This window comes from Medicago sativa, chromosome 1 (assembly GCF_051527215.1).
Source record: "Medicago sativa cultivar Bolivia chromosome 1, Bolivia_mono, whole genome shotgun sequence".
Classification (NCBI taxonomy): Eukaryota; Viridiplantae; Streptophyta; class Magnoliopsida; order Fabales; family Fabaceae; genus Medicago; species Medicago sativa.
Window position 1 is genome coordinate 59,877,057 of NC_140749.1, and position 12,433 is coordinate 59,889,489.

At 31.2% G+C, this 12,433-nt stretch overlaps 1 pseudogene across 1 annotated transcript; it reads left to right on the forward strand.

The window, feature by feature from the left end:
• Window positions 1-2,765: 2,765 nt before the first annotated feature.
• On the forward strand, window positions 2,766-5,640 carry LOC146955931 (metal tolerance protein 10-like; annotated as a pseudogene). Its single transcript, XR_015018341.1, has 6 exons — window positions 2,766-3,105; window positions 3,317-3,397; window positions 3,662-3,892; window positions 4,369-4,422; window positions 4,514-4,565; window positions 4,899-5,640. The product of XR_015018341.1 is annotated as a metal tolerance protein 10-like (transcript).
• Window positions 5,641-12,433: the final 6,793 nt, after the last annotated feature.

Genomic DNA, 12,433 nt, shown 5'->3' on the forward strand with positions numbered 1-12,433 from the left:
TTCGGTTCCAGAACTTACCAGAAGCTTAAACAAGGATCTTTTGTTCGAATCTCCAAAAGTAAACCAGGTAATCCTCGAAAAACCTCTTCGTTCTCATCGCAAAAGCTCAACGAAGCTCAACAAACAGAAATAAACGGTGAAGTTGAAGAAGAGCTTCGAAAAAAGATTCGAAGAACTTCAAAACGAAACCCTAACGATGTGAATCTTCAAAGATTCACCGTTTGTTTCTTGAAACGAGGCCTATAATCATCATAAGTAAGAAAAGTACTTCAGCTTAGGGTTTCGTTTCGATATATTCAGAAAAAGTTTCAAAAGCTTCGAAAACGAAACCCTAAAAGACAGATCTGTACAATTTAACCGTTCGTTTTACAAAATCAAGATCAAATCTATCATCAGCAGAAGAAATAACATGGATTAAAGCCTCGTTTCAAAAGTACGAAGAGTTTTTCGAAAAAACTTAAAACCGTAAAGTTTGAGCCTCGATCTGCATAGATTTAAGTCTTGTTTGTGATGTCTGATACTTGATTCATGTTTAGATTGAAAAATAAACGGTGAAAAGCTTTAGATCGGAGAGTTTTGGTATGTTTGAGTGTTAGTTAGGTTTCCGGCATCGGAATCTTCACCGGCGGCGGTGAAACCCGCCGGAGAAGATGAGTCTAGAGAGAAGAGAGAAGAGAACGATAGAAGAGAGAGAGAGAGACATGTTGAGAATGAGGATTGGACCGGTCTCATGCCTTATATAAAGGTGTTGAACCGGTCCGGTTTGTTCCTGGTTCAGTTTCTTTTCATTTTACCCGTTAGATCTAGGTTTTGGAAACCCTGGATCAATCCAACGCCTCTGAGGCTCTTGGATGATCCAGACACATCCATGGGTTTGGGCTTGGGCTTGGTATCTGTGCAGAATTCGTTTTCCTTTTTATTTTTGCTATTTCCTAATACTGTTTTGCTTTTTACACCTCTGTTCATGATCAAAATTACTTGAAAAATTCCATAAATTTTTGTACATGTTCTTGTTAATTTTTGTGGTGTTTTTATGCATTTTGTTTACTGAAAATCTTGATGGAAAATACTATTTCACTTTTTTTGCTTTATTTCCTTAAATTGTTTGAAAATCCATGAAAATTTTGTTCAAATTCTTGATAATTGTTTGTGATACGTGCTAGATGTTTTGTGGGTTTATTGCTACTGTTTGTGTTAGCTTTTACTGTATGCATGTGAATATTGATTAGTTACTTAGCTTGCAAGTCATTAAGTAAATAAATAATGTGAATATGCTTCAAACTTGTTTTAAAATATCAAGTAAACCATGTAGCCTTAATTCCCATTCCAAAACTTGTTTCTAAACCTTTAAAATGTAATTGGAATGTGAAAATTATAGGTCACTTGGTTCTTGCATTTTATGAACAAATTTTAGCCATGTTTGCACTTATTTTCTACCTTTTACATTCTAATATTTCTCTTACTTCACTTCTTTGATATTGCCTTATGCTACTAACCATTTTCCTTTCATATTTCATATTCACCATAAGCATCATCATTGCATCCCATTTTCATCTCTATTTTCTTTCTTGCAACTTAATTTGTACCAAAGCTTAGAATGTAAAAGCTTAGGAAATTTTGTAATATTCTTCCTTATGTTTTTAATTTCTTGGCAAAGAGGCCATAGAATGTATCTAGGGCATGATGTAAAGGACAATGGACTCTAATGATGTACACCGACACAAGCACCGACACATGCACACACATCACTATAATAGAGCTAGAATATGCATGTTTAGATGTATGTTTAGGATTGTATGTTTAGATGAATGCCTAGGATTTACACTTAGAAAAAACCAATTTTCCAAACAAATGTGAACAACTTCACTCAAATCTTTTCCAAATAAACCTTGGGATCCAATATCCCATTGTATTTTCTTTTCCATTTTCTTAATCAAATCTCAATGAAAATAATCATACTTTGACTTGTTTTTGCAATTCACTAATTCCACCTCACTATTTCCTAATCTCATGCCCTTGAGGCCTCTTTCTATTCTTCCAAAATCCATTTTCAAACTTAAAATCAACCAACAAAAACAAAAACATTTTTTGAGAGAGAACTACGGTGGATTTGATCCCTTAATCGGGTACGTAGGCAAGGAACAAAATTCCTTCAATTCAACTAAAATAAAAAATCCAAAAACATTCTTCTCCCTCCAATTCTTCACTTAGAACATCCTTAGGTTTAATAAGCATTTCCAAAATAGCATTTAAAAATAAAGCGCGCGCGTAGAAATTAAAGACGGTTCCTATAGGTTACTATAGTCGTTATGGGTGCCTAACACCTTCCCGTAGCGAAAACAACTCCCGGACCTCGATTCTCAAGGGTTTTGCTTACTTTTTCCCTTCCCAAGAAAAAATAAGATATCACCGGTTTAAAAGGTTCAAACGTAATCAATGTTTGACACCCGAAAACCAAGATAAAACAATATCTAGCATCGGTTGGTATTGATGGTGTCAAAGTTGACGTTCAGAATATCTTTGAAACTCTTGGAGCAGGACATGGTGGGAGGGTGAAACTTGCAAGGAAATATCATCAGGCATTGGAGGCGTCGATCTCTAGGAACTTTCCTGATAATGGAGTCATTTGTTGCATGAGTCACAATACAGACGAATTGTATAGGTAGGATTACTTACAAAAACTCAAGTGAATGTTTTTATGAAATCTACCCTAGATTTATATATAATAAGGACTTTATTTTAATGAATTTACTTGATGCAGTTCAAAGCGTTCGGCTGTTATTAGAGCTTCAGATGATTTGTGGCCAAGAGACCCTGCATCTCACACAATTCACATTGCATCAGTTGCTTACAATACTATTTTCCTTGGTGAATTTATGCAGCCAGATTGGGATATGTTTCATGTAAGGGAACATAGGGAACATGGTGCTATTTGTAGCAAAAGTTTATGCTTCCATTCAAAGTAGATCTTTGGCTGTGATTGCATCAACTTAGGACTCAATCTTGGATCTCTTGTCTGGATTTATACTTTGGTTCACGTCTCATACTATGAGTAAACCAAACTATGATCAATACCTTATTGGCAAGAACCGTATGCAACCTGTGGTAAAAGCTTCCTTCTCTTAGAACACACCTAAGCTAATTTTCATAATATTAATTTGTATGTTACTTCATTTCTCACACATTTTTTTTTGACAAGTTCATTTCTCACACATATTTAGTTTTAGATTGATATCTTATAAAATAAATGCTATTAGGCTCTTTTCAAATGAGTCATCCATTTTAATAACTTTTGGTTTACAAAATATATTTACAGGGGATAGTTGTATTTGCTTCTGTCTTGGCAACTCTTGGATTGCAAATACTATTTGAATCAACGAGGGAAATCATCGTAAAGGTAGAGAAATAAAAGGTATTATATCGAAATGGATTCGTATCCACTTCCACGATGCAGCGCTCCAATAGTTTTTTAACTAGGACAATATACCACTTTGCATGGTAGCCTTTTTTAACACGAATAAGATATTATTGCATCGCTGCATCGTGGGAGAGAATCTGAATCCTATTTAAATACCATTGTCTAATAGATTCTATAAACTCAAGTGTATTAATGCAAAGACACTACTCAACATTTACCTATTTCAATTTTATTTATTTACAGGCTTAACCTGATAGGGATCCTGTGAAAGAAAAGTGGATGATAGGAATTATGGTGACAGGCACAGTTGTAAAAATTGGGCTCATGACATATTGTTGCAGGTTCAAAAATGAAATAGATAGAGCCTATGCACAAGACCATTTCTTTGATGTCATTACAAACTCAATTGGTCTAGCCACGACAGTGCTAGCCATCAAATTCTACTGGTGGCTTGACCCTCTTGGGGCCATCTTGGTATGTCCTTCTGTTCATAGAGCACATTCAACTTTTTCACCACAAAAAAACATGGCACATCTAAGTTTAGTTACTTTATTTCTTCCTATTTCACAAGTAATAAGGCAAAGACAAAATTAAATCAAGTTCATCATATTTCTGCAACATAGTCATAGTAGGTTTTTGATGTTTGAATTGGTTCTTGGAATTTCAAATGTCATTCAAAATGAGCTCTCTGTTAACTTCAAAAATTTTAGGCTATGCCATATAATTGAACATGTCACATTAGGCAGTTTTATAGCTGCAGATGCCTATTTGAAATTAATTTATGCAATTTGAAATGACAAGTTTAAGTTGCCATACCACAAAGCCCTTGATTATTTGTTTGAGTTATTGCTTTGAGATCATAACTAATAGGTTGTGTAGTCGTTAGTGTCATATTTGATATTCATACTCTGGTTTCACTTTCCTAATGAATAATGATTATGATGTTGCAGTTTGAAGGTTGCATTAGGATATTGCAAGTCAATGGAGATAAATATGCAGCAAAGGTGATATTTATGAGTTTAGATGTGGTGTTAAAATGTCTGGCTTTGGCTATCTCATCCTCATTTTCCTGATTTCTTTACATCATTTTTTCAGGTTGCAGGATTATATGAGTGGGTTGTGTTATGAGGGCTACTTACATATCCAGGTCAGCTTCTATTATTTTTTGGTTTATTTTGTTGCATTTGGGGCGTACTTTAGGCTATAAAATACAGTGTTATAATCGGTGATTAGAAACTTAATGGTTGAAATTGGCATCACTGTGTAATTAACTATGAAGTTTGTAAAATTCATTTGTTTGATTTTTGAATCACCGAATATAACTTGTACTTTGTCTTCTAAAGTACACTCAAGCTTTTGAAACTACATCCACCCCGGCATTCATGACTTCATCTGATCAGAGCATTAATGTTAAATGCGTTGAAGTTAAAACTATTTAAAGGATTCTCCAGAGTTGTTATATGTTGTCTGATTTATACAGGATTGCAACATGACAAAGCTTCCTTTCATAATCGAAGGTCCATTTCTGCTACTGCCATATTGTTGCAGGTGATTTTTGTTGGCACGGGTAAGGTAAACTACCATTAAATTTGGTTGGAACATCTGTTGGATATCAAGTGAAGCAGCCATTGAATCATAGGTGCCCTATGACTACGAATTTCTGATAAAACGAAAAATGTTAGTTTTGTGCAAGAATTGGATGTTTATGCTGTCAAAGTTTTATTTGTGTAGAAGTGACTGGTAGGCTAATTTTCATACACCTAGAGTCATTGTGGGATCCTCATCCTGCCATCAATTTTTTTGGATAGTCAAATGTCATCCTGCTGTCAACGATTTTAAACTTATAAAAACTTTTTGCTTTGAACTCTTAATCTCACACACTTCAAGGTCTATATCTTCTACACAATATTTACCTAAGAAAAATAGAATGTTACAAAATGCAAAAGAATTATTACATTACTCACTTGTGTTATTCTTTTTAATGCAGGATCCTTACTCAATTGATATAGGAAGATTTTTCACAGGATATGGAATTTGAGTTATTTCATATGTGGTAGTTGTAAACTATTAGAAAGTTTAAGATGAGGCCTCATGTTGCTTCTTCTTGATGATAATATTTCAAATTTTAACAATACATAGCAAAAATATGTAACAGGTCCCTGTATATATAGCTGATTTCCAGATAACAATCATATTTTTTATTTTATTTTTATTTTAGCACATATACTATTTTAACATGAAATAAAACTAGATATGTTGGAAGTAAAGTTCTGATGTTTTGGTGCATCAGAAAGTCATTACCATTAAACATTGGATAAAAGACAATAATAGATCAGATGTGTTTTGCTACGTCAGTAGGAGTTTGTGAGGACAACATAATTTAAGCTCATAGATGTTAGTATTGCAGGGGGGCAAGAGATCCTCTGCTGCCTGTTTTTCTACTGCAATTGCCTGTTTTTCTTTCTTTTGCAAGGGCGGTAAGGATGAGCGCATAAAATATTGTTCTCTTAATTATACAAGTCACTGCCAATAGTTTTTTCTTTATCTTTTGTATTCATATACAATTCCCTACCATTTGTTTTAAGATGATATAAGATTATTTTTTGTAAGGCCTGACTCAACTAGCAATATTGATGATTAGGTTGTAAACCTTCATCTAATTCAAATCCTTTTTTTTCTCTCTCTTTTAATCAAACTAACATGGTATTGAGTGTACTTTTATATAGTGTATGTATACAATGTCAAAAAATTTATGTTTGTATGTTACTACTACTGGATTGGACAGGTGAGAGTGGCATTGTAGGCATGGTACTCTCTAACTTGATTATATCATGTTGGAAAAGAAATGCGGGGTCATATTTCTAATTCCAACCATTCAATTATTCAATTTTATATATTTACGGTGAGTTTGAACTTCACTGCTTTAGAAGAAAAAAAAAAGATGAGGGATTAAAATTTAAAGGCTTAATAGCACTTTTGGCCCCCTATGTTTGTCAAAATTGCGATTTCGGCCCCCTATCTTTGAAAACTACAAAACCGCCCCTTATGTTTCGGTTTCGTTGCACTTTTGGCCCCCATGGTCAATTTTGACCTGGTCCACGCTGACATGGCATCCACATCACTTATGTGGGGGGCCAAAATTGCAACTTTTGCAAACATAGGGGGCCAAAAGTGCTATTAAGAATATTTTTTATTTTTTTAATTCATTTTCTCCTTTTTTTCCATTTTTTTGTTTTGAAAAAATTTAAAAAAAGAGGGAAAATTAATAAAAATCGAAAATAATGAAAAAAATACTGAAAAAATTTTAAAAAATTTGGAAAAAATTAATAAGAATGAAAAAAAAATCTGGAAAAAAAATTTCGCATTTTTTTCATTTTTTTGTTTTGAAAAAATAAAAAAAAAAGAGGGAAAATTAATAAAAATCGAAAATAATGAAAAAAATACTGAAAAAATTTAAAAGAAATTGAAAAAATTAATATGAATGAAAACAAAAATCTGGAAAAAAAATTTCGCATCACATGTGTGTATATACATACCAATTCATTAAATCATTTTAATAATAAAAAAACATTAAAAACTGAAAATCTTTTAAAAATAACAAAAAAATCCGATTATCTTTTTACAAAATAAAAGATTTATTTTTTTAAAATTTTAAAAATAACAAAAAATCAGATTATTTTTTTCGAAAAATAAAAGAAAAAAGCAGAAAAGACATTTAGATTTTTTTTCGAAATTTAAAAAATTAGAAAAAAGTTCGGATTTTTTACAAAATTTAGAAGATATTTAAAAATACTGGAATTTAATTTTCAAATTAAAAAAAGTTTAGATTTTTTTGCGAAATAAAAAACTGGAAATCTGGATATATATTTTTTTTAAAATCCAATTACAATAGAAAAATTAAATTTTAAAAATTATATAATCTGAAGAAAAAAATTGATTTTAGTTTAATTAAAAATTCAGGAAACAAATCTGTGAAGCTTGAATTACATAGGAATATTTTTGTAAAAAGAATTATTAATGCGTGTAAAATTTTAAAAAGTGTCTTATTTAGGAGACATTAAAATTTAAAAAGTGAGTACCTCAAGTTGCTCTTCCAATCTCTTTTGAACTAAAATTGATTTTTTTTCTTCAGATTATATGATTTTTAAAATTTAATTTTCATATTGTAATTGGATTTTAAAAAATATATATCTAGATTTTTAAAATTTTAAATATTTTCCAGTTTTTTTATTCGCAAAAAAATCTAAACTTTTATTTTTTAAAAAGATAATCTGATTTTTTGTTATTTTTAAAAGATTTTCAGTTTTTAATGTTTTTTATTATTAAAATGATTTAATGATGTGGTATGTATATACACACATGTGATGCGAATTTTTTTTCCAGATTTTTGTTTTCATTCTTATTAATTTTTCCAATTTTTTTAAATTTTTTCAGTATTTTTACATTATTTTTCGATTTTTATTAATTTTCCCCGTTTTTTTTAATTTTTTCAAAACAAAAAAATGAAAAAAATGCGAAATTTTTTTTACAAATTTTTTTTTATTCTTATTAATTTTTCCAATTTTTTTAAAATTTTTCAGTATTTTTTTCATTATTTTCGATTTTTATTAATTTTCCCTCTTTTTTAAAATTTTTTCAAAACAAAAAAATGAAAAAAAAGAGAAAATGAATTAAAAAAATAAAAAATATTCTTAATAGCACTTTTGGCCCCCTATGTTTGCAAAAGTTGCGATTTTGGCCCCCCACATAAGTGATGTCGATGCCATGTCAGCGTGAACCAGGTCAAAATTGACCATGGGGCCAAAAGTGCAACGAAACCGAAACATAAGGGGCGGTTTTGTAGTTTTCAAAGATAGAGGGCCTTAATCGCAATTTTGGCAAACATAGGGGGTCAAAAGTGCTATTAAGCCAAATTTAAAATGAGAAAAATGAATGCAATGATGGCATCGGGATTGGCTTAAAGAAATACAATTCTTTACTATTCTCAATTAATCCGTGCTATCATTTTTGTTTAGATACATGTGTTATTGCATTAGAAAAAGCTGACGGGCACGAATTAATTAATCCAGATTGCTAATAAAATAAATTAATAGTATTTTTCTTTACTTTAAAATAAGTTATGCTACCTTCATTTTTAGATGATATGTAACTAATATTACTACAATTCTTTCCAACGGGGCGGGGACGAGTATCATATTTATCCAACGGGGCGGGGACGGGTATAATATTATCCGTATCCATGGGTATCCATTGACATCCCTAGCCTTTCCTGTAGATCATGTGAAAAGATTTATATACGTTGAAGTTAAAATACAAAATGATATAAATCAGGTAGAGAGGCTTTCAACTATCTGTCTGATGCAGAAGTTTGTTCATCTGAAAGAACTGGATACTAAATTGCAGTTAATATCTGCCTTTGCTGTAGATCATGTGAAAGGATTTATATACTTTGAAGCTGAAATTCAAAATGATATAAATCAGGTAGCTTTGGTAATAGGGTTTTCATTGGTTTATAGATAAATATCAATTATTACTAGAAAAGTGTTTCTACCGCTAACTAAATATGTTTTCATTTGTTACTTGTGATCAAGCCATTTTGAAGATTTAATTTTGTAATCCGTAATGCAAGAGTACTCTAAATATTGTATTATGATTTATAATTATCTATCATTTCGCAATCTATCCTTTCAATATAATATTTTGTCAAATACGTTACTGAACCCCGTGCGAAGCACGGGTTTGTAACTAGTTCTTAAAAAAAAATAGATTAAGTCTTTTTCAGATGACAATATCAACTTTCATTTTGATTATTCCATTAGAGCAAATCTTACTTGGGCACAAGTATAAATAATAAAAGTTTGGGTACACTCACAAATGAAGAAGAATAAACGGGAAAAAATATAATCACATCCTACAATTATTTTCTCGTTTAATTTTTTTTAGGGTTAAATATATTTTTAGTCCCTATGAATATGTCAACTTTTCGTTTTAGTCCCTCTAAAAAAAAATTTCAACTTTTAGTCTTCCAAAAAAATTTCATCTTCATTTTTGGTCCCTCATTTAAAGTAAACTCATATGTAGAATTCATATTTTTGAATAAAATTTTCAGGAAAAATTTATAATATTATAAGGATTTCTCCCAAAAAAAAAATAGAATTTTTTACCAAAATATGAATTTTTATATTTTTGCCGTAAAAAATTCATATTTAATTTATGTTTTGTCAAAAAATTCTAATTTTTTTAGGAATGATTTTTACAATATTTTATATATTTCTGTACATTTTCATTAAAAAATACAAAAATTTATTTTAAAACAAAAAGACTAAAAATAGTGATTGAAAATTTTATATGAACTAAAAGTTGAATGAAAATTTTAAAAAAACTAAAACGAAAAATTAATATATTTATAAGGATTTATTTATGAGTTTGTGTTTGTGATCGAGTAAGTACTCCCTTCGGTCATTATTATAAGCAAAACTCCACTTTCTAGGTACATTGAATAATCAATATATCTAGTCTTTATTATAGACGGGATACATTGATTATTCAATGTATCTAAAAAATGAAATTTTGCTTATAATAATGACCGGATGAAGTAGTTCTTTATGGAGTATCTCTCAACCCATTATTGTGGAGTGATTCACAATTTCCAAACTAGTAAATAACTATGGAACAAGCAACGATGGATATGATAGGACTATATTGCTTCCTGCGCTGAGTTCCGAGCACAATACAATAGGCAAATACGTAGCACATGGGAATACAGGTGAACTGCAAGTCTGCAACTCTATCTACTTTTTTTACTACGCTTTTAACCGATGGGTTCCACAGCTTTGACCATAGATATGCTAATTTGATCCTTCCCATTGGATGGATAGCATGATGGATAAGAGCAGCTTTTGCTTTTGAGAGATTACATATTTAGCACTTTCTTGTTCTTGCAAGATGTTTGACTTAAAACAAAAGTTTTGATAAACGCAAAAACTAACTCGCGTTCTTGGGGGATTTTTTAAGAAATTCAAAGTACAAACTTTATTTTAAAAATTAGGAATTTAACTTATTTTTTTGGATAAGTCATGAGAGAGAATAGACATCAAGAGGAAACACCGATATCCAAATTAGGTTGGCATTTCGGAGAACCTCCATCCTATTCCGGCAAATTCAAAAAGGGGAGAAATACGTACAAGATGGGAGACTAGGCCAAGACCCTCGAAACAAGAAAGAAATCTAAAACAGAAAATAAAGAAAAAATAACAGCAGACTAATGAAATTTGTAATTAGGCAGACCACATTTGTCCATAAAGAAATAAACACTTAAAACTGAGGGTAAAACAGTTAACCAAACAGAACCCTCATGAGCACCCAACACAACATTAAAATCTCCCAAAAACAACCAAGGCCCCTCGTACCTACCCTGAATATGAGTACGATCAACCCATAAATTCCGACGGGACAAGAACGATGTGCTAGCATATATCGCCGTAATATAACAATTTGTTTAACATTGTTTAACAATTTAGCCTACCCTCTCTCAAAAAAAAAAAAAATTTAGCCTACCCTGAATTTAACTTATTGAAATAAAAAAATAACTTTTGTACATAAATTTTTTGATATACATGAAAACCACTTATTTAGATTGAATTAAAGGAAAAAAAAATGTAGATGGATGGTTCTATGTCAAAAATGACTCAAAACCACCTCTCCTTGATGAATAAAGGTGAAAGAAAGTTTAGAGAGAAGTTGGAGTTTCTCTCACTACAAAACTAGGACCGGCCGTAGTCAATATACCCTATTTATGTTACATGTTTTTCTACTTTATGTAATAAATATTCTATAATAACATTTATTAATTCTCTCTCCTAATGGATAAACTTGTAAAATAATAACAATTGTCAATAAAATTAATACAACAATCAAATATCTTAATTCCCGTATTTTTTTTCAAAAAAGTCCTATAATTAGAGACGGGGGTAGTACTACAAATATCAGAGATCTTCTCCATTTTTTAAAATAAACGGTAATGTCTATTACTATAATTTTAGTGTATAAATGTCCAAATAATATCGCATATTCTAGAAATATGTATACTTATATTATGTATTTACTACAAAACTATAGTAATAGACATTGTCAATTATTTTAGAAAATGAAAGGATCTCAACACACTACAAATGTAACAAATATTGTGAGATCATTATTATAATAGTATATTATACTCCAAAAAAAAAAACACTAACTAACGGATAATGTGAGTGATGAATTGTCACTATGAGTGTGGCAAATGTAACCACTACACCAGGACATATGAAACCCCAAAAGTCAAAACTTGTTCAGTGATCATTTGACTAAACGAACAAAGTGTTCTTAAAATGAACGACCCTTTTTGTCCATTCCTTCCCGTTATCGAAGGTGTCAGAATTAACATTTCCAAATTGTTATTTGAATTTGAAGTATTCAACATAGAGCCAGTCGCGTATGGTATGGAACTATATTTCACTGAGTGACCCCGTCTGTCTGTCCCAGCAAACGAAAAATTAGAGACCACTTTCTCGATTAACGAAACAGTGAGCGTGATTCCCTTGTAACGGTGCTCAAGATTCACACTTGGATGCTCTCCATTTCAAGTTCTTGGATTCCCTGCTGTTAAAATAGAACACCGGAACATATTAGGACCGGATGATCTCAAATGTATAGTCGATATCGTTTACAATGATTTTATAATCGTGTTGATATATGAAGCCAAGTATATGTTGGAATATAGCAGGCGATCGTGATCCCCATTTCAAGCGCTGGGATTTGGGTTAGCGGTCAAAATCCTTTGACTGCCTGCAATCACGAATATCTCAATAATCTGGTCAAAATCAAACGGTACATAATTTAGGTTTGTCGACATATGCTTGATTGCAGTCAAAGGGTTGTGAACGCTGACCCTTTTGAAAATAGTAAAAGTATTGACTAATATGTGAGATTGTATGCCGTCAAAGGGTTGTTAACGTCTACAAATGTGAGTTTTTT